Raw genomic sequence first — 27,717 nt, forward strand, 5'->3', positions numbered from 1 at the left:
TAAACAGCCCAAAAGGGATTTAAGGATATGCTGTAAACAAAGAAGACTGTTAAAAGGGAGCACAAATGGTAGGGGATCTAATATCATTCCTGTGTTGATGGCAATAGCTGCATTACAATTATCCACCATGGGAGCACTATAGATTATAAAGGATAATATATCCCCTACTAAAATTTAAAAGGCTATCAGAAATAACCTTGGCTTTCCATGACCTTTATAAAAGCACTCGGCACATTTTGTTAGGTAAGAGGCATGGTATTGAAACAGTAACGTATAATAAATGCAGGAAATCTTTCATGCTTGGAACAGCCCCAGTGTGCCAGCTGTTTGCTTTTTTCTATTGCATTGGCCGAGTGCTGATTCCCCCCAGTTGTGTATGGGGCTGAATAGCACTGAAGAAGACAGAGTGAGCAGAATCAGGAGATATTTCAGTAATAAATTATTTACCAATTTACTAAGAAACAGTTCTCAAAATTCTGTTGGAAATATTTCAAAAAACAATTCGCTTGGTTAGGTCTTTGTAGTTTTTTTGGTTGAGGACTTTTCAGGAAACGGACTCTTCACCCTCTGATAAATATGCCCTTAAGCATGTAAGATGAAATGTAAAAGATAAGACCACAATAGGGAATAAGCATAAAAGTTGTATTTCTATTTCTTTCTTTGTATTTACCACTTTATCCATCATAGTGCATATTTTATGGATCAGTATAAAAAATATTGTATAACAATACTTATACAGTGTGAAATAATTGCTTTATATTTCAGATTGGCAAAACACTTGTAAAATGAAAATGCAGAAGTTAAAGAGAGCATTTTGACTAACACTATGCACTGTATACTGTCTGTAAAATAAAGACAAAAGAATGTTCCTTTTGCTAAAAAACAAAGATAACATATTCATAGAAAAGACCCCCATAAATAACTGATTATAATATATGGAAAAACATGTACTTAGCAGATACATAATAGGATATCAGAGAATTCTATGTCTTCCTATAAACCAATTTTGAATTATTAGTGGGTAAAGATTCTTTCATTATGCTCACGAAACTGCTATCAAAGTCTTTCTAGAGTCTCTTGCATAAAATCTGACCTAAACTAATACATATGAATAACATGTACCAGTCTCTGTCTATTAATATATATGAGCGCAAGTACTTTCTTGATTGTTTTAGCATAGATCAGGACCATCCAAGGCTTCAATAGCCCCTAGCCTGTTTAAGATGTCTGTTAACCCCATTCCATTTAATGATGAATGTAATATAGTACAGCCTGTGAAGAACTGACTCACCTGACTAAGGGTAATGGCACATGTAACATTTCTCTACTTACTTATTTCAGTGAATAGAGAAATGCTTGAGACTCCTCTGTTCGGTCTGTCATTGACATGAATGGAAATTGCTCAATGTGAATTTTCAGGCTGAAAACTACCTGTCAGGCATGATTTTCATTCTTTTGAATTACCAATGGAATTTATGGGTTGTTTCTCTGCCAGCTGTTAAATGTATCTTATATCATAGCCAGACAGTATAAAGATGATAACGCAGCTTGTAGATCTGGATTTCTATGTGAGCAGGTTTCATTGTTATCTTTGTGGCACCTATGGCATTTCTGCCACATTTTAGCTCTGTACTTATTTAGTTATTTCCCATTGTTTCTACTGGAAAGCTATGATAATGGTTGACTAAAGGCCCCCATACACAGGCCGATAGAAGCTGCCGATATCGGTCCCTTGGACTAATCGGCCCGTGTATGGGAAGAAACGAGCGGCCTGGCCGACCAATATCTGGCCTGAAATTGGCCAGATATCGATCGGCCAGGTTAGAAAATCCAGTCGGATCAGGGACCTCATCGGCTCGTTGATGTGGTCCCCGAACCGACTGCCCATGGCCGCAAATGTACTCTGATCGTTTGGCCCCAGGGCCAAACGATCGGATTATTTTTTTTTAAAGCAAGTTGCTACCCGATATCGCCCACCCGTAGGTGGGGATATCGGGTAAAGATCCGCTCGCTTGGCGACATCGCCAAGCGAGTGGATCTTATAGTGTATGGGGACCTTAACACTGCACCCAAAACATGTCAGCCCTGTTTTAGGCTCTATTTTGTATTAGTAGATACAAGGGAATTGGGAGAGCTCACCTAACATTTTTTATGTATTAAGGAGCTTCTGTCAAACATTTTTATGCAACTCTTGAAAAATCGGTGTTCTATGGAAAGAATTGGAGTTGGGTCCTCGTAATATAGAAAAAAATATTATACATTTGGGAGTTGTCTATATCTTTCTACTGAATAATGTGCAGGAAAGAGATGTCACAGTAACGAAGTTACAGCTTTTATCTGATTCCATATAATATAACATATAATATAAATAAGAAGTATAGCTACCCATCTATTCTATCTTGCAATACAGCATTATAATTTATCACCAGCTAGAATTAGTTCATGAAAAGCCATGAAAGTTTCATATTCTTTCCAAATCCTCTCCCTTTCTCTCCTACAAGCTATCTATAGTGATTTTTCACCAGACATGGATTCACAGCAAATTTCAGAATTTTGCCATTGGCGAATTGTTTTGTGAAACTTCAGTGAAAATCCGCTGTGTCAAAAAAAGTTGCGCAGCTGCAGCAAAACAAAAAAAATAAAATTTGGCGTAACAAGCGCATTTTGTGAATTTTCCACTGTTTTTCAAATTTTGCAGTGAAACGGGACAGATACGCTCATCACTAACTATCTATACTCACCCTTGCAATGAAAATTAAGTCAAAACATTTTTGATTACCCAACCCACATTCCTTAACTTTCTATCTTCTATTGCCCTTCTCATAATCCTGTCTGATTATAGAGCTGCACTAATTTATGATCTCTTTTATATGCAGTGCTAATTCATCTTTTTGCCTGAACTGCAACTTTCCCAAATTAACAGTAGCATTGAGGCTGCACCAATCATGGAGGCCTCTCTTTCTCTCATACCCCTTGCTCTGCCAGCTCTCATACTGAATTGTACCATATGCAGTTTCAGTGTCAAACTGGGGTACCAGTTGCCCACCAGAGAACATGACACCAAGAGCCAGCAACACTGACCACCATTTCCTTCTAATAGCCACAACTGTTTTAATATTTATAATAAAGGTTACATTTTAACTTATCCTGCTATCTTAACAGTGATTAGTACATGCTATCATAACAGTGATTAGTAAGAACGTAGCTATGGTTCTGCTTTTTCATTTTACATTTTATTTTTTGCTTGACTTGAATTGGTGTGCTAGGGGATAGATAGGATCCCTATGTAATGTAGATGGATGAAACAGGGCCCACTAGGTCTGGGGCCCTAGGGATTTTTCATGGCATCCTGCTGAGCAGTCTGATAAGGAGCAAGTCTACTTCTCTCTCAACTGACACTTTACTGCCCCATCATACTCCGACTTCCTGACTGATTCTTGGCTCTCTCTTTTCTCTACACTAACAAGCCTTCCATTTGAAGCAGTGCACCAAAACATGCACTCTGTAGGATCTCTACTTAATGTTTTAGAGTTAAAGGAATAGTAACACCAAAAATGAAAGTATAATAAAGTAATTAAAATATGATGCACTGTTGCTCTGCACCACTATAAGTTATATAAACAAAGCTGCTGTGTAGCCTTGGGGCTAAATGGCACAGGTTATACATAGCAAATAACAGATACAATTTGTAAAACACCATTGTATTCTAAAGAGCTTATTGGTTCTTCTATGCAACCTGTGCCTTTTCTTTTTTGTTCCAGCTTGAATGGCTGCCCCTATGGCTAAACAGCAGCTTATTTTTAAAAACTACATCCGAAATGCAGTAATAGTCTGACTATAACCGACAGGTTAAGAGGAGATAGTCAGGTTTAGGAACTTCAAGTAACAGTTATTTACATAAGCAGACCTATCTTTCATATTATATATTTTAAATGATCAGCATGACATTAATATTTTACAAAAGTTTTTGCTAAAAGTGGTAGATATCAGAATAGCACTCAATAGTAAAACATCCAAGTCTGGCTCATAGATCCTCCAGTTACATGGGAGTAGGAGAAACAATAGGTTACCTGAAAGCAGTTCTAATGTGTAGCGCTGGCTCCTTCTGAAAGCTCAGACTCAGGCACAATGCACTGAGATGGCTGCCTGTTACCACTAAACAATACATTTGTTGGTTCAGGAATAAAAAAGTAAATGGCAGAGTGAATTATTTGCAATGTAAACAGTGTAATTTAGAAATAAAAAGTATACCATAAAAATCATGACAGAAGCCCTTTAATCTTAGCCATGGTTTAGCAGCAAAATCCCTTTTATGCATCAAAATCACCTCTAACTACAAGAATTAATTCCAGACATACTTCAGAGGTAAATATAATAAAGAATAGAATTTCAAAGCCCACATTGTAAAAAAAAAAAGCTTATTTTCGTAAGTACTACATTACTAAAGCAACATGATTTCTTTTTAAATAATTTAGGATTCCATGATTTGGTGGGACAAAACATAGCATGCAAAATAGGAATAGAGCCCGGAATAGAGCCCATGCATACAGAATATTTTTGCTGGAGGGGCTTACCCCATTTATTCTGCTAGTAAACCCACAAACTACATTTTGGGGGGAAAGGTCCTTTCCTTCTTCAGGATAGCACAAAAGTGAAGTGAAAGTGCTTAAAACAATGGTGTAGACCCTTGCCCAATCAGGAGTGAGCCTTGATTAGCATAGTGTATTCATTCTTATAGTGAGGCTTGAAAGGCAGCATAATACAATCTCCATAGGAAAATACATTAAAGCAGCGCTGTCCAACTTATTACAGTGGGACAATTATATCTCATGCAGCATTCTGGAGGGCCGATTCAATTAAAATAATGATGTCATATAGTGAAGTCTACAAAGCATCTGAGCAGACTGTGGGCCATAAAAATCCTTTGAAGGGCCAGATCAGGTGAGTAGTAAAGAGTACATTCTTTAAGGTGACCTTTACTTCCAGATAGTGACCCTTGTTATACCCAATCTCCATGGTGAACGTTATTGTTTGGAGTGCCACTTAGTATCACTTCTGGGGACCTGTCTTTATAAAGAACACATGATCCATATAGCATTTCCGGGTAAGGATAGAATTACTGTGCACAGGGTAGCTTAAGATATACTCATGCTGAAGTCTGTGCATAAACAAATTAGCATAGGCAGGTGCCATGTTGGCACCCATACTTGTGCCTTGTATTTGTAAATAGTAGTCTGTACCAAATCTAAAGTAATTGTGTTTAAGCATAAATTCTAGCAAATCACAATCAAAAGACACCACACGTGCAGATATCTTTGTATTTGTTAGATATTCCCTCACACACTCAACCCCTTCCTCAGGGATAAAATCCCTTTCATCTACTATACATAATACAGTGATATGCCTAATGATATCTACTCCATTCAAAAGTATTTGGTGTTTGTGGTTTTACTGGCAGAACTAATGGGGTAAGCTCCCCAGCCAAAATATGCTGTGTGTGGTCTCTACTTCCTATTTAGCATGCAGTCTAGAACAGTGATCTCCAACCAGTGGCTCGTAAGCAACATGTTGCTCCCCACCCCCTTTGATGTTGCTCCCAGTAGCCTCAAAGCAGGTGCCTATTTTTAAATTTTTGACTTGAAGGCAAGTTTTGGAAGCACAGTTTACTCCAAGCAGAGACCACATGGGCCTACCAAATAGCCAATCACAGTCCTTATTTGGAATCCCCAAAGAACTTTTAGCTTTAACTTTTTACATCTGAGTGTGCCTTACAAGTACAAAATGTTGGGGATCCCTGGTCTAGAAAGCAACAACCAATATGGGCATATAGGCACTCAGGAAACTCCACAGGGGTCACAAATTTTAAAAGAAAAAAATACTTTATTCAAAGTTACATTAAAACATCTCCAAAGGCCCATGGCCTAGAACATAACCATATGTCTATGAGACCAGGAACCTTGGTGTTATATTCCCTAAGTGGTTTGTGCAGCTGTAAAACATTCTGGTGTAGTAACAAGATATAGCAGGAACATTGTAGAATATCTCTATCTCAATAACCCTGGGATTTCAGTTCTGTAAGAGGGATTGATTCTTACAAAGTTTGGTAAACAACTTGCTGACACCAAATGGGAAAAATAAATCACTCACTCATTTCACAATATCAATAAGCCTCTAAATAACTAGATTAATTTTGGTATAAAATGGCATGCTATGTAAAAATAGATTGGTGTCAAGGGGCTGAATATAAAAATGAAAGCAGCACAACAAAGTCATATTTCTTCTGAAGACTTTATTAAAAGCTGGGAAGAGACCTTGCTTTACTGTTCCATCAAGTTAATGACATTACTAATTGAAAGTGAAGTGACTACTCTGGGTGCTGCTAATGATGAGTTACAAAACAAATTAGGTAGATTGAATCACTTAAACAAGAGACTGATTTTGCTAAATTAGAACTTGAGTTATAACAACAGGTTAAAATTTAAATAAATACAATTAAACACAATGCAGTATTTATAGACATATTGAAATGTAATCCATCGCTTTGTTATCACGGATTGATGCCATCGTTAAAGACGCATTTCAATGATCATGGACCTAGATTGTCTAACAAAATGTTGGAGAAAGTTTTCTCCCTTTTTATGTTGTAGATGGATACTTTTAAAATATGTAATGCATGTAATTAACACTTCACAGGACTGTTTCTGCATATCCCTGTGCCTGCTTCCATTTATTCATATTTTGTGGTCAGAGGCTTGGGGCAGGTTGTAGAAGAAAGACTTTTTTTTTAACTTTGTGGTGTGTGATGTCTTTTAATGAGATTTGAATAAAGAGGTTCCATCTTTAGGTCTAAACAATTTTTTTTTTTTTTTTTTTTAAAGAATGGGTCATTTAGAATGTAAGATCCCTATGCTTATGCACAGAGGGCACCTATCTAGGGACTGGCTGAGCAGGATGTAAGTACAGGGCCCATTGTATTGTGTGTCTGCTGTTAGTGATGTAGCGAACATCGCCGAAAATGTTCGCGAACTCGTTCGCGGACTTTCGCCAAAACTCGCGAATATTCGCGAACTTTGCGAACCCCATAGACTTCAATGGGAAGGCGAACTTTAAAACCTAGAAAAGCCATTTCTGGCCAGAAAACTGATTTTAAAGTTGTTTAAAGGGTGCCACGACCTGGACAGTGGCATACAGGAGGGGGATCAAGGGCAAAAACTTCTCTGAAAAATACTTGTAAAAAAACCGCCAAAAAAAAAAAAAACCGCCAAAAAATAACGCCAAAAAAAAAAAAGCAAGCTATTCCTATGTATATGCATAGGCGATAAAACGAAGCGAAAAAACGCGGTGGAAAAACCAAGGCGAAAAAACGTGGCGCCAAAAAAAAACGCGGCGAACCCAAAGTGGCGAACATCGGCAAAAGTCCGCGAATTTGCGCGAACGCGAACACCCGATGTTCGCGCGAATTAGTTCGCCAGCGAACAGTTCGCTACATCTCTATCTGCTGTCTCTTAACTTTTTATGTTCCTGAATAGCACACAAAAATAGGAGGTGGTAGAGGGGTTGCATACATTCCTTCCCCCTCCTGCCCCGCCCCACATTAATACAGAGCTGTAGTGATGAGCGAATCTGTCCCGTCTCACTTTGCCAAAAAATTTGCGAATCTGTGAAAAGATGGGTGAAATAGCCAAAAAATTTGTGAAACTACAAAAATGATGCCCGTCATTTTTGTCATTTTTTTGTTGCACAAACATTTTTTGATGTGTGCATACTGGCTCACCCAGTTTACCTCCTCTGCTACAGGCATAAGTGAGGTCTTACCTGCCTGCTCAAAGCTTGGGGAATCCCTGCAGCGCGCATTAATGTTTGAACCCAAGGTGAACTTGGGTCCAGACACCCAGGATCTTTTTGAGGAGCAGAATGGCATGAGGTGGTGCATTCCTTTCTGATGAGGAGAAGGATAGTATGGCACAGCCCAGCACCACAGCAGTTGGGGATATTAGGCAGGGTCTCCTAATGGCAATGCAGCAGGCTGTTGGTGTTGAGGCTCAGGCCAAGATGCTGAAGGAGGATGCAGGGTCGGATTTGGGGAGGACTTTGATGATGACAGGGTTAGACCCTGCATGGCAGTTCAGGCAGGAGAGGACTAAGTTGCCTACAGAAGTTGGGGAGGTAGAGCCAGGGCCCTAGCTATTGTCTGCTGGATCCAGAGGGCAGTCAGGAATCAGTTGGCTGGGGGCATCTATTCTACATGTCTACTAATGATGTGCCGTCTGGCCCCATACAGTTTCTGTGGTATGCAAACTTTTACCTATGCACATTAATCATATTACCAGCAGATAATTACCCTTAGCATTTCTCAAATCCTCAGATGTACATAAAGCAAAAGGTCAATATTTTAATGTAGAGTGAATGCCGTCTGCATATTATGTATGTATAAGAAATGTTATGTTATGCATAAAATATCAATATCCTTTATTGTACTGTCAATTTGTCAGGTGTAGATTCAACTCAATATCAGTTCTACATAATTTTATGATTACATTAAATCCTGTAAGACTTAAGATAAAAAGTAAAAGAGAATTTGACAGACAAAAAGTTAAAGTGATTGTAGATTGTAAGCTCTTTTGGGCAGGGCCCTCTTCACCTCTTGTATCGGTTACTGATTGCTTTTTATGTTACTCTGTATGTCCAATGTATGTAACCCACATATTGTACAGCGCTGCGGAATATGTTAGCGCTTTATAAATAAATGTTAATGTTAATGTAAATAGTGCTATTATTAAGGTGGCCAGTAAGTTTCCAGGTCAGCCAATGAACTGATACAATTTGGTGTTGTAAGTTATAGTTGGTTCTTTCTTCTAGGTCTCCTCTTGCTTCTAGTTTCTACATTTGCTAGGGGTATCCATTCACTAAGCTTGTCAACAACGACCCTTTCAATGTATAATCAAGCCATATTTGTGTGCAGTAGGGCAGTGTTTAAATGAAGAAATAAAATTGACCCTCATCTGTCTTTAAAATCTGTACTAAGAATGTTGTTGTCAGCTAAAGGTACAGTAATTGGCCTTGGGATGATTTGCAGAATCAGTGACCCTTTTCAACCATTTTGAGATGTGACCAGTCAGACAAATTGGGTACCTGAAAAAATAATTGAACATGCTTGGGCTCTTCACTTAAATCACTGATTATATCAGGACAGCTTGTTCATCATCTTTATACCCTTTTATGGAAAAGGTTCTTATAGTGTTTTTTCGTGTGAAATTCTTGCATTTTTTCTTATTTATTTTGCATTTATGCAAATGTCAGTGGTACAATTTCTGAATATTTTACCCTAATTTAAATGTCAATGTTTTTCAATTAAATATATTTTGCCAGTGTATTAAATGCTGTTATTCAGAATATTATTTTCTATTGATTAACCACACATGCTTTTTGCAAGAGAAGTTAATTATTCTTCCACAGTTCATGATGCTCTTTCACAGGCCGTCAGACTTTACGACAGATTTAACATTTACGGGTATGGGATGCATTATCCAGAAAGCTCTAAATTATGGGAAGGCCATCTCCCACAGAGTCCATTTTAATCAAATAATTTTTTTAAATTATTTCATTACTTCATTGTAATAATGAAACAGTACCTTGTACTTGATTCTAGCTATAATGGATCCGTACTGGATGCAAACCAGTATTGGGTTTAATTAAATTGAAATTATTTTTTAGTAGACTTAAGGTATGGAGATCCAAACTACAGAAAGATATCTTAACTGGAATACACCAGGTCCTGAGCATTCTGGATAACAGATCCTATAACTGTAAAATATGGAGGTGCACATTAGTTTAGTGTATGATGTGCAACTTATAAAGTATTCTCCTTTGAATGGTCACCCACATTTTCCTGGAATGGGTGTATATACCACAAATGAGAGGGGGGCTGAATGAAATATATTACTTTTAAAATAGGTAGTTTTAACAATGCTGAATTAGTACTTATGTTTCATGGTTCATGATTAGGGATAGTTGAGAAAAAATGGAGACCTCTGTTGAACTAGAAAGTGTAAGGAAAATATTTCAATACTTTTGTTTTAACCAAGTTTATAAATATGGCCCAAAGATAACTTAGAATGTCATATTTAGTTATGTAAAAGAGGACTGGAGCCCGTCCTTCATAGAGCTCATGTTTTGAAAGTAGTGAAGGCATGTAGCAATAGAATATTTGGATTTGGATAACATTTGTATTTTATCATAATTTTAATAAAACAAATAAGTGTTCCCTGTGGGGGTCTGCAGAACCTAACATAGGAAACAGAAAGGGATTCTACTCAATCATGTATGTTTGTGCAACAATGCAGCAAGTCAAAATGTTCAAACCTTGCATTTTCAAATTGTTCCAGATTATTAGAAATAGAATTTGGTGCTGTTATAACAGCCCGCCATGCTGTGTAAACGGACGGCGCTATATAAATAATAATAATTAGTATTTACACAATCCCACCCCACCCTGAGAAAGTTCCTTTTTTGCTGACAGATATAAGCTGTTTTAAAGGGAACAATGCCCTAGCTTTTTGACATGAGCTCATTTAGTTGGGCTAAATGAGCATAAACAGCCCAACCCTCCTTTGGGCTGGGAGAGTTATTCAACTCATCCCTCGCATTGTTCCAAGTGATGGAGTCTACTACTTGAAGTGACAATCTGCACACCGGCCACCATCACTGATGAGCAATTCTCAGCAGATTCTCTTCGCCTGTTAGTGAAGTTAGTGATATCCAGGGGACAGATCAGACTGCTTCTCCTGCTTCCCCTGGCTGTCATTTCTGTGGGAAATGCTTGTGAAGAGCAAGAACAACCTGATGCTCATCACATCTCCTGCTTGTGCTCCCTAGGTGAATATTTGGTGTAAATCTATCAAAAACCTCGCCGTGGGTGAACTCACTGATATCGCTGCACATTTATCCATGGTGATCTTTTTTGCTCATCCCTACCCATCATGGAAATCAGAGGGTTTATTTTCCTTTAACTAGGCACCCAGTATATGCTGTTATGAGTTTTGTCCCAGTCCCTTTTTTACAATAATAATACATTTATGTCAAGCTGCTGTAAACTAACTTCAATGCTAAATTCCTTTATTTAGATTCCATGCTTTTTATGTAGTGTTATATTTTTGCTTGTTCTAATTTTGATTTTAATTTTCTAGCACAATTTAGCAATACAATCTTGGTTATATACACGTAAGAATTGTGTGAATACTCTTAAATAATAGAGGCTTTGTTTCACTTTATAGCTAATTATACGTTTTAGTAGTGATGAGCGAATCTGTTCCGTTTCGCCGTAAAATTCGCGAATCTTTGAAAAGATCTGCGAAACGGCGAAAAATTCGCGAAACGGCGAAAATGTCGTGCGACAAAAAAAATTGTCGCCCGCGGCTATTGTTTCGTCTCCCGCGGCTCTTGTTTCGTCGCCCGCGGCTCTTGTTTCGTCGCGCGCGGCTCTTGTTTCGTCGCCCGTGGCTCTTGTTTCGTCGCCCGCGGCTATTGTTTTGTCGCCCGCGGCTATTATTTTGTCGCACGCGGCTCTTGTTTCGTCGCGCGGCTCTTGTTTCGTCGCCCGCGGCTATTATTTTGTCGCGCGCTATTGTTTCGTCGCCCGCGGCTATTATTTTGTCGCCCGCGACTATTCTTTTTTGACGCCGGCGACAATTTTTGGACGTGCGGCAAATTTTTCCGCCGCGAATCCATGCCTGGCGAAACTTTTCGCCCATCACTACTTTTTAGTAATTTGTGAATTCATTATTAGTGCACATACTGAAGGTATAAACCAAACTGGTACAGTATATTAAATACAAATAGTCTGCAAAACTTGTTTTACAATGATCTGACAATGCAAAACAGTAAATCTTGACTGTAAAAATGAAAAATGGGAATTTGCCGTTCTCACTTTCTCAAAATAAAGACTTTTCCACAATAAGGAGAATTAGGTATTACATTAAACCAAAGAATGGCCTTTGTCTAGCAACTATAAAATCAACCAAGACAAATGATTGTGGGAATAAGGGGCAAAAAGTAAGTAAACATCATTAATCTCTAAGTAATATTACTTTGGTGATCCAGCACTTGTACAAATTTACTCTAAATGTGCTAGACACAAACTCCATTAGATGGCAGCATTATACTGAATGTCTTCAACAAATTATGAGTCTCCATGTTTGCCAAGATATATTGCAAAACATGTGAAGAAGTTTTTATTATAATGATGGATTTGCTTATCAAAGAAAATGTTTTTTTCCTGATTTTTTTTTAGCCAAAATAAAAATGTAATCATTCTCATACTAATATTACCTAACAATCAAAGTTTCCAATTACATATTTAAGTAAAATATCCTGCATATAAATATCTTCATATTGGTTCTTTGGGACCCACAATAAGATCTGTATCTGACAGAGGCCAGTGTGAGAGAGCCTGTCAGCAGCACTGATCCTTGTCTGTAGCTTCAAAACTAAACATTTAAAATAATAAAGATGAATTACAAAATTGTTTTTCTCACATTGGCTGTTCAAATTCAGACTATTGTCTGAAGGTGAACATCCCCTTTAAGGGCTGCACCTCCTGCTGCTCTTTAACTTGCACGTCTGAATGATAAGGATGGATAGGGAGAAAGTTGGGATGCCTTTGTGCCTCAACCGTTCTGGCCCTCTTGGTAGAGTGCTACCTAAAACCAGGAGTTTTCTATTCAAGGAGCCATCTCTGAAATGGGGAGCTGCCCCAAGTTACACAATTCAGAAAGCAGTGTTCAAAGTGCAAAAGAAGGAAAACTGCAGCTTTTTTATTACACTTTACATACTGTATTATGCATTGTACATGGCCCCTAAAATGTTTGATGTATCTTAATAGTATTATAATAAGATGAATTGATGTCATCTGCTTTGATTAAGGTGATTGAAGATCAGATGATCTTTAATTTCTAACTCTTGGGTGCGTGTACATATAAGACTAGGATGCTGGGTGGGGGTTCATACCAGAAATCTTGGGACCTCTGGTCTGGCCCTATTCGTACCTTAGTGATAGGAAAAAACATTTACTGAAGGTGGTACCCTGTGGAGGAGTTGCAGGAGAGCCAAAAAAGATTCCAGTCTAAATTGAGAAGTTAAAAATCAGAGTCAGGTTTGGCGCTAGGTCACTACTGGCTGCAATAATTTAGGATCCAGAAATGAAGGCCAAAGGTGAACTGACAAGCCAGATGGACCAGTGATATTATTAAAATCACAAAGCACCAAGAAGTTATACAGGTAGATTTCCCTTGGATAGAATGGAGAAAAAAGCTGCATCTACTGTATCCCCAGGCATTTTGACCTCAGCCCCTCAGATGCCTAGTGTCCCATAGGGCTAAGAAGATGGACATGCTCTGATTATATTATATTTTATTATAGTCACATAGTTAATAACATCCCATATCTGCCTATAATCCCCTCTAATGTACTTGTATAGAGTAATCATGTCCCCTCACAAGCGTATGTGTAAAACTCGCAGTTGTATTATTTCTACCAAAGTGCATTGGCATTAAACATTTAACTTTATTTTCCATTATGCTGGACAGTTTTCCAGTTTTGTGAAATTGCTCCACAAATGGCAGAACCCTGCATGGAATGTATAGTATCATTTGCAAAAATGTCCACCTCCAGGTCATTAATAAACAAGTTAAAAAGCAAAGGACCAAGGACTGATCCCTGTGATATTCCACTAACAACTCTGGTCCAATTAGAAAATGTTATATTTGCTACCACTCTCTGTAATCTATCCTTCAGGTAGTTCTCCATCCAAGTAAATATTATATTTTATATAAATTATATTTATTTTATTGTTACCTTTTTGTGTGGTACTGTATTCAATTCTTTAGCAAAGTCCAAGTATATGACATCCACTGCCATTCCAGCATTGAGGTTCCTGCTCACCTCCTCATAAAGGCAACTAAATTAGTCTGGCAAGATCTGTTACGCATAAAACCATGCTGGCACAAACTCACAGCATTGTTATTTGTAAGGTATTCAAGTACCCTACCCCTTATTACCCCTTCCAAAAGCTTTCCTACCATTGATGTCAGACTAACAGGCCTTTAGTTTTCAGGCTAAGAATGGGATCCCTTTTTGAATAACGGAACTACATTAGCAATTTGCCAGTCTTTTGGCACCTTGCCAGTGAATCCTGAAAAGTTAAATGAAGAGGTTTGCAAATCATAGAGCTAAGCTTGTTTAGGACCATCTGGTCCTGGACCTCTGTTTACCTTTACAAGTCTTTTTAATTTCACCTGAGTGACCCATGCATCAGAAGTTATATTATTTTTATTATTATCTACTGAGAACATTTTGTTTTCTTTCTATGCACATCCTGAAAATATGAAATATGCTACATTTTGTATGGATGCATTCTTCTGTTAATGTTTTTGCAAGTTTATTTGTTTAGAAATAGCTTTAGTACTTATCGGAATATATATGTATATGTAATTTCAATACAGTTTTTCAGTCTATAAGTTAACACTCAATTTTTCTTTTCTTTTTCCCTTTTATAATAAGATACATTGTCTGTTGTATAATGTAAATATGACAATACTTTAACTGAGAATCGGTGCAGAAGTTTTAAACTGTGTCTGATGATGCAGTGAGCAGTTTAAAATCACATTGTATGAAAGCACTTTACCGTGACCAAAGGAAAATCAGAAATGTAACAGGCTTTATGCTTCACATACCCAGTTAGAATAAATACTGAGCTATGAACTGAATTATGTAAAAAAAAAATGTATGAAAGCAATTCAACTGTGGATATTATGCCAAAAAGATTAAATAGATATACATCTGTTAAATAATTATGCAGTTGTGTATCCTATAATAGGTTTCTGAGAGGGATAATATAACCCAACATTTACATTTCTAAAACTGCATTGCAGAAATAAACTCTAACATGTTCTGCCATTTTCAAGAGCAAAATATTGACTGCTCTTTCCCCCATAACTGAATAGTAAGTTTTTCAACAATCTGTTTAATTGATTCTAAAGTTTGTGACTCCCCTGCCGAGAGGTACTTTTATGCCAGGGTGATGTAAAGTTAATAGTGCTGCATTAAGCAAGTAATATATGTTGGATTTGGGACTCAATCAATCTATTACAGCAATCAATCTATTACAGTCTGTTATAGCAGTTCTTGTAAGGTGCCAAGGCCCAGTGATAGTGGGAGTCATTTATAAACTTTGCACAGGGCATATTTATTCACATATGGTTGTTTTGGGAATCTTTTCCCTTAAAAGCTTAAATATAGCACTGCTGTCCCAGTCTTTTGTTTTTTTTTGTGAATCGCAGGGAGATTCGCATTGCGCACAAATATTTACGAATGACTCAAAAATGAGATTGCTGTTTGTGTGAGCATGACCAGTGTATGTGTGGGTGTTATAAATTTACAGGTTGTGCAACTGATTTGTGAATATTTTTTCCACCACCAAAGTTGTGGCGTAACACAGAATGTGCTCGTAAATATTCACAATTTGCTGTATTTGAAAAGCCCTTCAGCACAATTGCTGCATGAATAAAAATTTGTGATCATGTTCCAAATTAAATACACAAATCTTGTCCAACTTTTTAGCTATAGACACGTGCAAAAATGTTCATTGTGCCAATCATTCCATGCTGGCAAATATGTATTTTTTATGTTAAATTACTGGTACTTTTAAAACTAGCATTTAGACCCATGGGGCATAGTACTATACACTTTTAATAAAAGTGGCACACCCTTCGAAGACAGGATTGCACTCCAGCATACAGATGGCATCTACTAATTGGTAAACAATCAAATCTTAGAACCGCGGTATTGGCGGGAGGGACCTGGTACATAGGTTATGCAGCAAGTCCATTCCATGCATTCCTGTGCATGGAATGGACTTGCAACACAAATATAACAACAAAGGTAAACTCTAAATAAGAAAGAAAATGCAAGGGACATTTAATACATATAAAAATATCCCTGAACTTAAAGTGGTTGCATAGAAATTGAGAGACTGAAAGCAACTTTGAACCACAAATACCCAGTGACTAACTGGAAAATTAACAACACTAGAATTAATACTTAAATAATGGCATCAGTTTAAATATAAACCAATGAAATTTAATGGGTTGGTGGCTCCGTCCACTTTTTCTAGCCCTGAATAAGTGGTCAGCCAGTGCCTGACTGTGCACCGTTTGGGAACCCTGACATAAATAGTGTAAGAAAGGCAGCATTTTAAATTTTAACCAAAAACATTCAATAGGTGAAGTCTGATTGGCTGTTGGTGGCTCCACCTACTTTGTAAAACCTAAAAATGCAGGCCCCTAGTGACCCTGGTGTTAATAGTGAGAATGGCAACAGGTTGAATTTCCCCATTGAAAATCAATTGGTAAAATCTGATTGACTGTTGGTGGCTCCATCCACTTTTCCCAACTCTGACCTTAGTATTAATATTAAAAGAATGGCAGCAGTTTACATTTAAACATATGAAGTCTATAAGTGAAATATGATTGGCTGTTGTAGACTTGGAATGTAGTCACCCAGTGACAAACTGTGAAAAGTTTGGGAACCCTGACATTTAACGTGAGAATGGCAGCAGTTAAAATTTCCCCACTGAAAACAATGAAAGAAATGTGGTTTTTGGCAGCGCCACCCATTAATTCTAACATTTAGTACATAGTCACCCAGTGACTAACTGTGTAAAGATTGGGAACCCTGGCATCAAACTAATAAAATTCAATAGGTGAAATCAGATTGGTTGTTGGTGACTCCACCCACTTTTTCAAAACTAAAACTGCAGCCCCTAGTGACCAACTGTGAAAAGGTTGGGGTTCCTGGTGTTAATACTGTGAGAATGGCAGCAGGTTGGATTTCCCCATTGAAAGCCAATAGGTAAAATCTGATGTTGGCTCTGCTCACTTTTTATAGCCTTGCACTGCAGTTACCTGGTGCCTAACTCTGCAAAGTTTGGGAACCCTGGCGTTATTACTGTAAGAATGGCAGCAGGTCGAATTTCCGCCAAGTCAATGGGTAAAACCTGATTGGCTGTTTACAGCTCCGCCCACTTTTGGGCATCCAACCATCATCATATTTTCATTCAGGCTGACCCCATGACTATGTGATTCAAGTTTGGGCAGTGTAGCCTCACAGCTGTAAGATTGGCAGCAGTCTTTAATTTCCCCATTAAAGTCAATGGGTGAAATTTGATTGGCTATTGTTGGCCCCTCTCACTTTGGGTCATTCAACAAATGGCGCTGTTTCATTCAGGGTGACCCCATGATTATGTTATTCAAGTTTGGGGGTGTAGCTAAGAGTGGCAGCAGTTTGAAAATCTTCCCTGTCAAAGTCAATGAGAAAATTGGGGTGTTCGGAGCGGCGTCACAAAAAGACGGGGGGTGGGATCACTTAGAAAAGCACAAGCAACCTGCTCCGCTATAGGGCAAAGAAGTGTGGAGAGTTTGGGTGTTGTACCCCTAAACCTGTAGGTGGAGTAGCGTTTAGGAAATGGGGGGCATTAAAAGAAGAAGAGGAAGAAAAAGAGGAAGAATAAGCTGAAGTCGAAGAACAGTATGTTCAGTATGCAACAGTATGTTGGATTATAGGAAATCATACAATATAGACACGTGCACATCAGGAATGTGTGCAATTAATACGTAAGCACAGAGATTCATAATAAGAATGTGAGAGAGAAAAAAGTAGACATAAAAGAGTAAACAAATACCATTTGAATTTAAAACATAACCAATTCAAGTAGATTGTCAGTTAAATGTGCTTGCTGGTGTCATGTGACAAACATAAAACAAATGAAGAACTAATTATAATTAAAAATAATCTGCTGAAAATAAATATAATTTATTAATAGTAATATAAATGGGAGGGATGCCATCCATGCTCAAGCAGCAGTAACATCTCTTCTTTCCCCTGGTGAAAATTTTTTTCAGGCCTCTATCATGCTACGTTCACAGTAGTGACCACGGAAAATGAATTGCCACCCACTTATGATTCAAACTTGTGGAACTAGAAGATGATAGTACTGTATATTGGTAAGAAGCAGATACGGGTTGTTGATCCAAAGGAAACTATAAAACAATAACAAACATTGGTGATGTGTTTATTTGTGTCTGTATCCAAAATGTACAATTCAGTGGGGAAGAATATTTCTTGCTACACAACTCCCTTTATTGCAAACACATCTATGTATTATTTTATGGCAGTCATTGTAGATACGTACTCAATACATCTTGTCTCATAAGACACAGGTCAAAATAATTTATGCTTTTTCTGAAGGGCTTAGTTCCAGTTGCTACACTCCTATTAAAAGAGGCCTTGCTATTATTTAGATATTAAAGTGGAGCCAAACTATACATCTTTATTCAACTTTAAAATCTATATAAAAGTATGAAATATAAACCCATGGTATGAAAAAAGTAACTGGTAATTGTTAAAGCTTGTGTAAACATGGGACTTTTAAAAAGTGTTTTGGTGAATATCAGTATGCCTTTAAGGGGAAAATGCCTTCCTGACTGTAGACGGTAATTGAAAGCAGATCAATACCTCTCTTTTCAAATAACTGTCTCAAACAATAGCCAGCTTATCCATAAACGTAATATCCAAAGGCATGAAATATATATAGAAAATATGTTTTGTGATATTTCTAACTAGTTGAAAGCTTATATAGTGAAACCTCAGTTTTAAGATTTTTAGATTTCCCTCATTGTTACACTGTTTTTTTGTGGTCCCACCTATATATAATGCTTTTTTCTGATTTAACATTTTCACAGTTTTTACAACATTTTTTTCTGGTCCCCTAAAAAGGGCTGTATACACTATCTTCTTTTAACATCAAATGCTGGTATATCTCTTCTAACTGTCAGGTCTTTCCTTGGCTTAACTCCATTCAACTAATGTAATTAATAATACAGGGGATAATATTTTATAATCTAAATGCAGTGAGCAATGGACAATCTGCTATACACTCAATGTATTTATTTTAGCTCAGGAAAACTTGACAATGATCTGGTCCAAGAATTACTAAATAATTCAAACCTATAAAATTGCCAAACTCAGCTGCCAATTTTAACATCTGTTTTAGAGGTACCTTCAGTGCATTAAAAAGGCTCAGGTCCTTGAAGCACTACAGTCATTTTGACAACATGTTATTTAGTCTTCAATATTTCAATAAGATAGTATTATGCTTAAATCACTATGAGCTAATAACATGTATCTAACAATGCAATTCAAGGGGGGGGTGGGTTATATTATACAGATATAAGTATTTAATTGCATATTTCATTGGTCAATATATTTATTAAGATAGCTGTTAATGTTAGTTAAGTACATTTTCACTTAAATGCCTATACACACCATTTGTGAATCTACACTCTGGCTTGTAAGGTTTCTAACCATTAAAGGAGAAGAAAATGTTAGGCACCCCAAGTAACTTTAATCGCTTACCTTTCACCCCGGGCTGGTGCTCCTGTTAGGAAAGAACCACACTATCCCGGGGTACCTGCAAGTGAGTGTCTCCTCTTCCTGCTTCTGTCTTTGCGCGCGCATGCGCAGTAGAGTGAAAAACCGAACTTAAACAAAAAAGCCAGCTTTTTTCATTCTACTGCGCATGTGCCAGCCCAGGGATTCTGAAGACAGAAGAAATAAGGAAGAGGAAATGCTTGCTCGCAGGTACCCCGGGCTGGTGCTGTTTTCTCCTAACTGGGGCACCAGCCCGGGGTAAAAGGTAAGCGATTAAAGTCACTTGAGGGTGCCTAACATTTTGGCACCCCCAAGTGACTTAGCCTTTCCTTCTCATTTAAGACAAATCTTCCGGTGCCACTGGGTTAGATACTCTTTGCTGGCTTAATAAGTGCTGTTAAACCTACAAGTCCCCAGTAGTTCCCCCTCACCCCTTAACTCTCTTAGTAATTAATGTGATATTTGTACCATTTTTTATTTCTTTTTTATTGTTCTTTACTATCTTTTTCCCATGAAACACTGCATAGTGTCTCAAAAGTGTCTCATACTGTCTTTAGTAGATGTTGGAACATTTTGGTATTTGTCTTCATTCATCCACCTAAACATTAGTGAGTTTTGGCACTGATTTTGGAGATCAGTACTGAGACAGTACTGTTTCTATTTTTGCTGATGACACAAAATTGTGCAAAACTATAAGTTCCATGCAGGATGCTGCCGCTTTGCAGAGCGATTTGACAAAATTAGATAACTGGGCAGCAAACTGGAAAATGAGGTTCAATGTTGATAAGTGCAAAGTTATGCACTTTGGTAGAAATAATATAAACGCAAACTATCTACTGAATGGTAGTGTGTTGGGGGCATCCTTAATGGAGAAGGATCTAGGGGTTTATGTTGATAACAAGTTGTCTAATGCCAGGCAGTGTCATTCTGTGGCTACTAAAGCAAATAAAGTGCTGTCTTGTATAAAAAAGGGCATTGACTCAAGGGATGAGAACATAATTTTGCCCCTTTATAGGTCCCTGGTAAGGCCTCACCTGGAGTATGCGGTGCAGTTTTGGGCTCCAGTCCTTAAGAGGGATATTAATGAGCTGGAGAGAGTGCAGAGACTGCAACTAAACTGGTAAAGGGGATGGAAGATTTAAACTATGAGGTGAGACTGTCGAGGTTGAGGTTGTTTTCTCTGGAAAAGAGGCGCTTGCGAGGGGACATGATTACTCTGTACAAGTACATTTTAGGGGATTATAGGCAGTTGGGGGATGTTCTTTTTTCCCATAAAAACAATCAACGCACCAGAGGTCACCCCTTTAGATTAGAGGAATGGAGCTTCCATTTGAAGCAGCGTTGGTGGTTTTTCACGGTGAGGGCAGTGAGGTTGTGGAATGCCCTTCCTAGTGATGTGGTAATGGCAGATTCTGTTAATGCCTTTAAGAGGGGCCTGGATGAGTTCTTGATCAATCAGAATATCCAAGGCTATTGTGATACTAATATCTACAGTTAGTACTAGTGGTTGTATTTATAGTTTATGTATGCGAGTGTATAGATTGGTAGGTGTGGGTTAGGTGTGCTGGGTTTACTTGGATGGGTTGAACTTGATGGACACTGGTCTTTTTTCAACCCTATGTAACTATGTAACTATGTAACTATGTAACTATCAGGCCTAGTTTACACTCAAAGTTGCATTGTAATGCAATGTATTCTGTTGGGCTGAGGACACAAAATTGAATTCTTCCACCACACCAAACCAATTCTCAGCTTTGTTTTGTGTATAGAGCCATTATATGTCCATTAGACCGGCAGGACTGACAGCATAAGATCTGAAAAATATCAGTGTCAGTTGGACAAAAAAGTGACAATATTAGTTTGACCACTACTACAATGCCACCAGAGTGTACTAAAACCAAAAGGAATTATTTATATAATTCAGATAACGATTTAAAATTCATATTGTCTACAGGACATCAGTAACAGGCTTCAAATGTGCTATTACAGTATATATACCAACTACAACTGGTCCTTAGAAATCCCTTGAAAGACTATGCTTATAAATAGTGATGAGCAAATCTGTCCCGTTTCGCTTCACCAAAAAATTCACAAATCTTTTGAAAGATTCGCTAAATGGCGAAAATGTTGTGCATCATTTCTTTTTACGTACGCAACAGTTTTTCAACGCAGATGGTGAAATGCGAAAATTTGCAATGAATCCATGCCTGCCAAATTATTTCACCCATCATTACTTATAAAAATCCTCCTGCTGTTGAAATGGCATAAGACAAGATAGACAAGATAGGGCCGATTCACTAAAGTGCGTTAAAACGTGCGCTATTTATAGCATGCGTTAACAATTTTATCGAGTCTAATTTAACGCACGATTCACTAAAAGTTTAGTTGCGTTAATTTAGACTCGATACTGCTTGTGTTATTTGAGTCGAGAAGACTATTTTCGTGCGGTATTTGACGGAACACGCGCTAATTAACGCATTGCGCACAAATAGTCGCCCAGTGCAAAAAAATGCACGCCATATTAGCCATACACGGCATCACTTTCGTAAAACTACTTTTATGAAAATGCCCATTTCCCTGCAAACTGGAGGCTGCATCACTCTAGGGCCAACACAGACTTGAATAAATCCCACTGCAAAGTCCATATTTTATTGCCAAAAGCTCATTAACTGTACTTTTCTATAATTACCGCCTGCCTCAAGTAGGTGTTAATTTTCGCACAGACAAATGCAATATTTAGCGTGTCTAAGGGGTGTATTTATTATGCTGTGTAAAACTAATTCGCCGAAAAAATGGAGTAAAAAGCTGTGTAAAATAAATGGAAAAGATCGCCGTCTGAACGCTGGATATTACGCCGGATATTACGCCGGATATTATGCCGGATATTATGCCATTATTTTCCATAAGTTCTGGTGGAAGAAAAAACGCGTAAAAAATTACGCCAATTTTACGCCGGTTTTACGCCGATTTTACGCCGATTTTACACAGCGAAGCCTGGCGATGTGTGGCGAATTTTCTCGCCATTTTCTACAATCATGCGTTTTTGTGAATCATGCGTTAGTATTATTTAAAATTAACACATGCGGTAGCGCGAAATTTAACGCACGTGATATGCAACGTAACAATTTGTTTTCCAAATCATTAATCCCCACCTACAATAAACATTGGGCATTTATGATTAGCTGATCTCTGACACCCCATTGAACAGAATGAGCCTGACCAAAAAAAAAATGATGTTCTGATAATTTAAACAAATAGCAAAGTGTTTAGTAACTATGCTAAAATTGCTGAGACTAGTCAAGAATTCTCCTTTTTGAAATTTGAATTTATCAAAATAAAATCTGCTCATAAGTATATTATTGTAAGCTGGGGGCCCATTAGACTGACATACTGTAATATGTGACCAGGGCCATGACTTGTGATGAATCTATGAGGTAAGTTCACCTGATGCCATAGGTTTTATGCTGAAAAATAGACAGCTTTGTTGACCTGCATTTTGACATTTTAAGAAGTCCGGTAAGAATTGTTATGCTAAGTATCTCTTACAGTCACAACATATTCAACATACATTTGAAGCGCTCTACTCAGACAGCCTTGTACAGAGTTACAAATGCTCTTTAGGTTACCAAAGCCAAAGGTCATTTTTTCAATACAATTATCCTTGACCTATCATATAAATTTGATATGGTTGACCACCCCTCTTTTCTTATGCATTCATCTGTATGCTGATAATATCCAAATAGTTTTAACAGACCTCTCATTAATGAGCAATTTCCACCTGGATAAACCAATGGCATTTCAAACTGAACTGACCATCTTTCTATTCTCTTTATTATTTCAACTGATGGAATGATTATTAACCCCATCAAATCAGTATATTGTCTAGGGGTATTCTTTGACTGTTCTCTCTAATCATATGAACACCATGGTCAAAACTATAGCAAAAAAGGGAAAGTTGTGCTCATCACTACATTTTAAACCATTAGGCAGGCCCGGATTTGTGGAAAGGCCACAAAGGCCCGGGCCTAGGGCGGCACAAGTTTAGGGGCATGCCGCCCCGCTGCAACAGTTTTTTTAAATTTGGCTCCCATACGGAGCAGTCGGGACCTCTCCCCACTGCTCCGTATGGGAGTTTAAATGTGCGTTTGCGCACTGGTTGCGGGGGCGGCCTCGGGGCGCCGGCAATCCTTCCTCTATATCTATTGTAGGAGCTGCCTAATCTTCTGATTGGTATTTCAACTTGAAGGTATGTGGTAGCACAAGATCCTGTTGGTTCAGTAGTAAGTTATTTATTTACACCCAAACACACACATATGCACACAAACATACTGTAACACAAGTCAGTTGATTTAAAAGAGATTTTTTTTTCTTTCAGCATATCTTTGCTTCACCCAGTAACCAAAGTAGGGTTAAAAAATGTCGTTGAGGGAGAAAAGAAAAATACCCACCAACCATAAATTTATCTGCCGCTTTCAATTATTATTTTTCACTGAGCAGTGTTTGCCTCAGATCTGTCTTTCTTATTTTAAGTAAAAGAAATCAGTCATCTTGAAACACAACTATCAACAACATTAATACTGCATGATACAGTCCTGCAGACTCTGTATTGATCTCTATGAAATTTCATATGTCCGTGGAAAACAAATTATTCCACGTAACAACCTGGAATTATAAGGCAAATATTCAGGCACCTGTTTTCTGAGTGGAATGTAAAAGCGGAGAGTAATTCCTTCGTACATCAACAAGTATATTGACCTGTCCAGTATACTTGCCACATACGTAGTAGGAATTTTAATACAGTACATCTCCTAATTATCTGATTTTGTATGAAAATAATTAAGCAAAAAAAAAAAAAAAGAGTGAAGTTACTAACTGCTGAGATCTCAGCTTCTGCACCTCACTTTCCTTTGTATCTGTTTTATCTTTTTCCAACTTTGTATGCAGTCAGGAATTGCCTAATCAGAATCTATTTTGATGATAATGACAGGTTATCTCAAGATCACCAGTTTCCCTTTCACTCTTCATTGCTGATTATGTTTTTCCCTAAGTATATCTATATCGTTATTACATTTTTAGTGTTTAATAAGCTTGTATAGCATAACCAAACAATTCAAATGAATGCAGATAATGTAACAAGCACACCCAATTAAAGCATTTCAAAAGACAAAAACAAGTAGACATGACAGAATGACATTGTCTAGTCCCTGAAATATTTCGGGCTGAGAATAATTTAATGACATTTCTGTTATGTTACAGAAGAGGTACTAATATAATTAAAATACTGGTATACCATATAATTAAAATAATATAATTTATTTCATTGAAATACAGAATGCTTTAGTTTAGTAAAGCATATTAAAAGAATGTCTAATTATATATGATGTAACCTATGCATCTACAAGAATAAGAGCCATAGATCATTAGTTCTTTCTATTATAATAATAAATTATTCCTTTTTCTAATTAGTGATATTGTGTCTATTTTGCAACATATTTCTGTTGGAAATGTGTAGTGCAAATGTGACAACAATATTCTTGAGCTGACAGCTGAACTCTATGTACAGTTTGTATCCAGCAAAGGAAGAAGCAACATGCTTAACTTCTACAAAAAGAGCATTTCTGAGTGCTTTATGCAAATGCCATGACCCTCAAGCTACTACACATTCTTCAACCAGACACCTACCTTCAAAAGTGACAGCAAGCAATAATGTGACAAATGAGCATGCAGTCTGCACATGTGCAACATGCTTTGCCTAAAAATATTCGGATGTGATTGAATTCAATTGACCTTTGTGACAAGGACACGGCAATCAAAAAGTCAGCACAGAAGAAAAACAACTGGCAGGTACTATGTCCTAATTTAGTGTTGGACTGCGTTAGAAATTCTCATAATTATGCCTTAAGAAAATCTGTCTTTTATAGTGTAAGGGTATTTTGAAAGCGAATGTTAAAAACTACATTTCTTACTTGTAAAAAATGACTCTTTCAAAGCAATGGTAAGAAGGATTATCTTCTAGTTATTATATTTGAAAAAGAGCCAGCATTTTGCATTAACATTTATATTCCATAATAACTGGTATAATATTTTTAACACTATTTAACAGCTGTTAATGAGCCCTGGCTATCCCAAATGATTTTCAGGATATCCCAGATAGTTAGATTTTTTAAGCTTAATTCCTTAGGGTTAATTAACTTAAAAGAAGATAATATTAACTATTTTGGGATATTTATCTCAAAGAATTCAACATATTTGAGCAATTTAATCAAAGCTTAGAAATGTGAATCATCTGAGATAGCTTAAGCAATTACCAGCATACCATTTTCTGGTAGCTTGCAGAAGAACTTATACTGGAGTGTATGGTAAGTATATACAGAAAGTGTGTTTCACCAAGTACATACATATTGTAATTAATGATAACCCTATCCATGAAAAGACTATATGGTTACTTACTATGACCACAGACATATGCAATAAGGCACTAAGGGGAGTAGGAGGGAAGTGCAAAGCACAGCATTGGTGGGTTCATCTGAGTTATGCACAAGTTAGGGGGCAGGGGGTGAACACAGATGCTGGGACGAGGATATATTTCTTGGAGTGTTGTAAGTAAGCCTGTATATTATACTATAGAATATCAAATTCAGTGGGTTTGTGCCCTGGCATACAATACATATTGGCAGAGCATAAAGATATTGCTCCACAGCACAAAATTGATGGAACCGATGACTCTGACCCAGATAGAGTTATGCTACAGAAGAGGAGAGACCTACGGCCTATCCCCCAAGTCCTACGCACCCACAATATAGTCTACCGCTGGGGGTTTCCATTCAAATTGATCGTAACAAAAGGAAATAGACAATATACCCTCTATGACCCAGAAGATGGAATGCAACTCCTGAAAGACTTAGCTTTCCCCCTACCAGATCAATAACGCGACCCACCAACGCAGGACCCTGGACACCAAGACCGTGCCGTGACACTGGAGCTTGAACTCCAGAAACAACATAGAAAGATATCACATTGGCGCCTGAATGAACTACTTCTGACAAATTCAGATATTAGTCAGAAGGTCCAAGATTGCATATGTTTTTCAAATAATAAAGGTTCAGTAGACAGTGTTGCCATGGTTTGGAAGTTACACTCTGGGAGAAACTACAACAACGCTCTCCTACAAAGCCACTCCAGCAACAGAACTCCCAGGCCCAAATATGATTTTTTTAACCCCATCACGGGCAAACAATACACCTTTATTGCCCCATACTTACAACATTCTGGAAAGCTATCAGGGCATTAGTTCTCTTTGGAGAGCTTCCTATAGACATTCACAATACTGTTTTAGGAAGACCGCTCACTTTCATATCAACACAAGAGCAGAAGCTTCTAAACTATATTTTTACCACTGCTAGACTCTCAGTTAGTGCCAAATGGAAATCAGCAATACCACCTATTATAGGCAAGGTCATTAATTGTATGCAAGAGATGAAAATGATGGAGAAGATGACCTCAAGACATAAATGGTTAATTACATTACATGAACAAGTTTGTTCGAAATGGGACAACTATCTTTCTCAACATAGGGCATCTCAACAACCTAGTGCAAGATAGTAATCCCCACTCCAATATCTCATTCATCTCTGCCCAGCCCCATAGTGAAATATAGTTATTACCTACTTACATGGCCGATTATGCCAGAAGCAACCATAATCCATAAATTAACCTGGAATTTGATATATGTTTGTTCTTTTTTTATCTTTTCTTTTTCCTCTTTTAAAATGTATTTACCAGACTGCCTTCAGTGTATAACTGTATAAAATTTCCGTATCCCAACTATCGTAAATGGTGCAAATAACTTTCTGTCTTTGAAATTTCAATGCATGATTTTAAAAGCCTCCTAAAGGACTCAATGGCACTCTGCAGCTCCATCCTGGCCAAAAGAGATAAACCTTTTTAGAACATTACCAATAGTGATGAGCGAATCTGACAAGAAAATTTGCGAAACAGCGAAAAATCTGTGAAAAATTGCGTCAGTTTGTGTGACAAAATCGTATTTGAAGCAGTGAGTACAAAAGTTTCGGATTCATTCGGTATCGTGACTTTCTTTTGGCCAGGATGGAGCTGCAGAGTGCCATTGAGTCCTTTAGGAGGCTTTTAAAATCATGCATTGAAATTTCAAAGACAGAAAGTTATTTGCACCATTTACGATAGTTGGGATACGGAAATTTTTATAACTTTCGGATC

This window comes from Xenopus tropicalis, chromosome 2, assembly GCF_000004195.4.
Source record: "Xenopus tropicalis strain Nigerian chromosome 2, UCB_Xtro_10.0, whole genome shotgun sequence".
Taxonomy (NCBI): Eukaryota; Metazoa; Chordata; class Amphibia; order Anura; family Pipidae; genus Xenopus; species Xenopus tropicalis.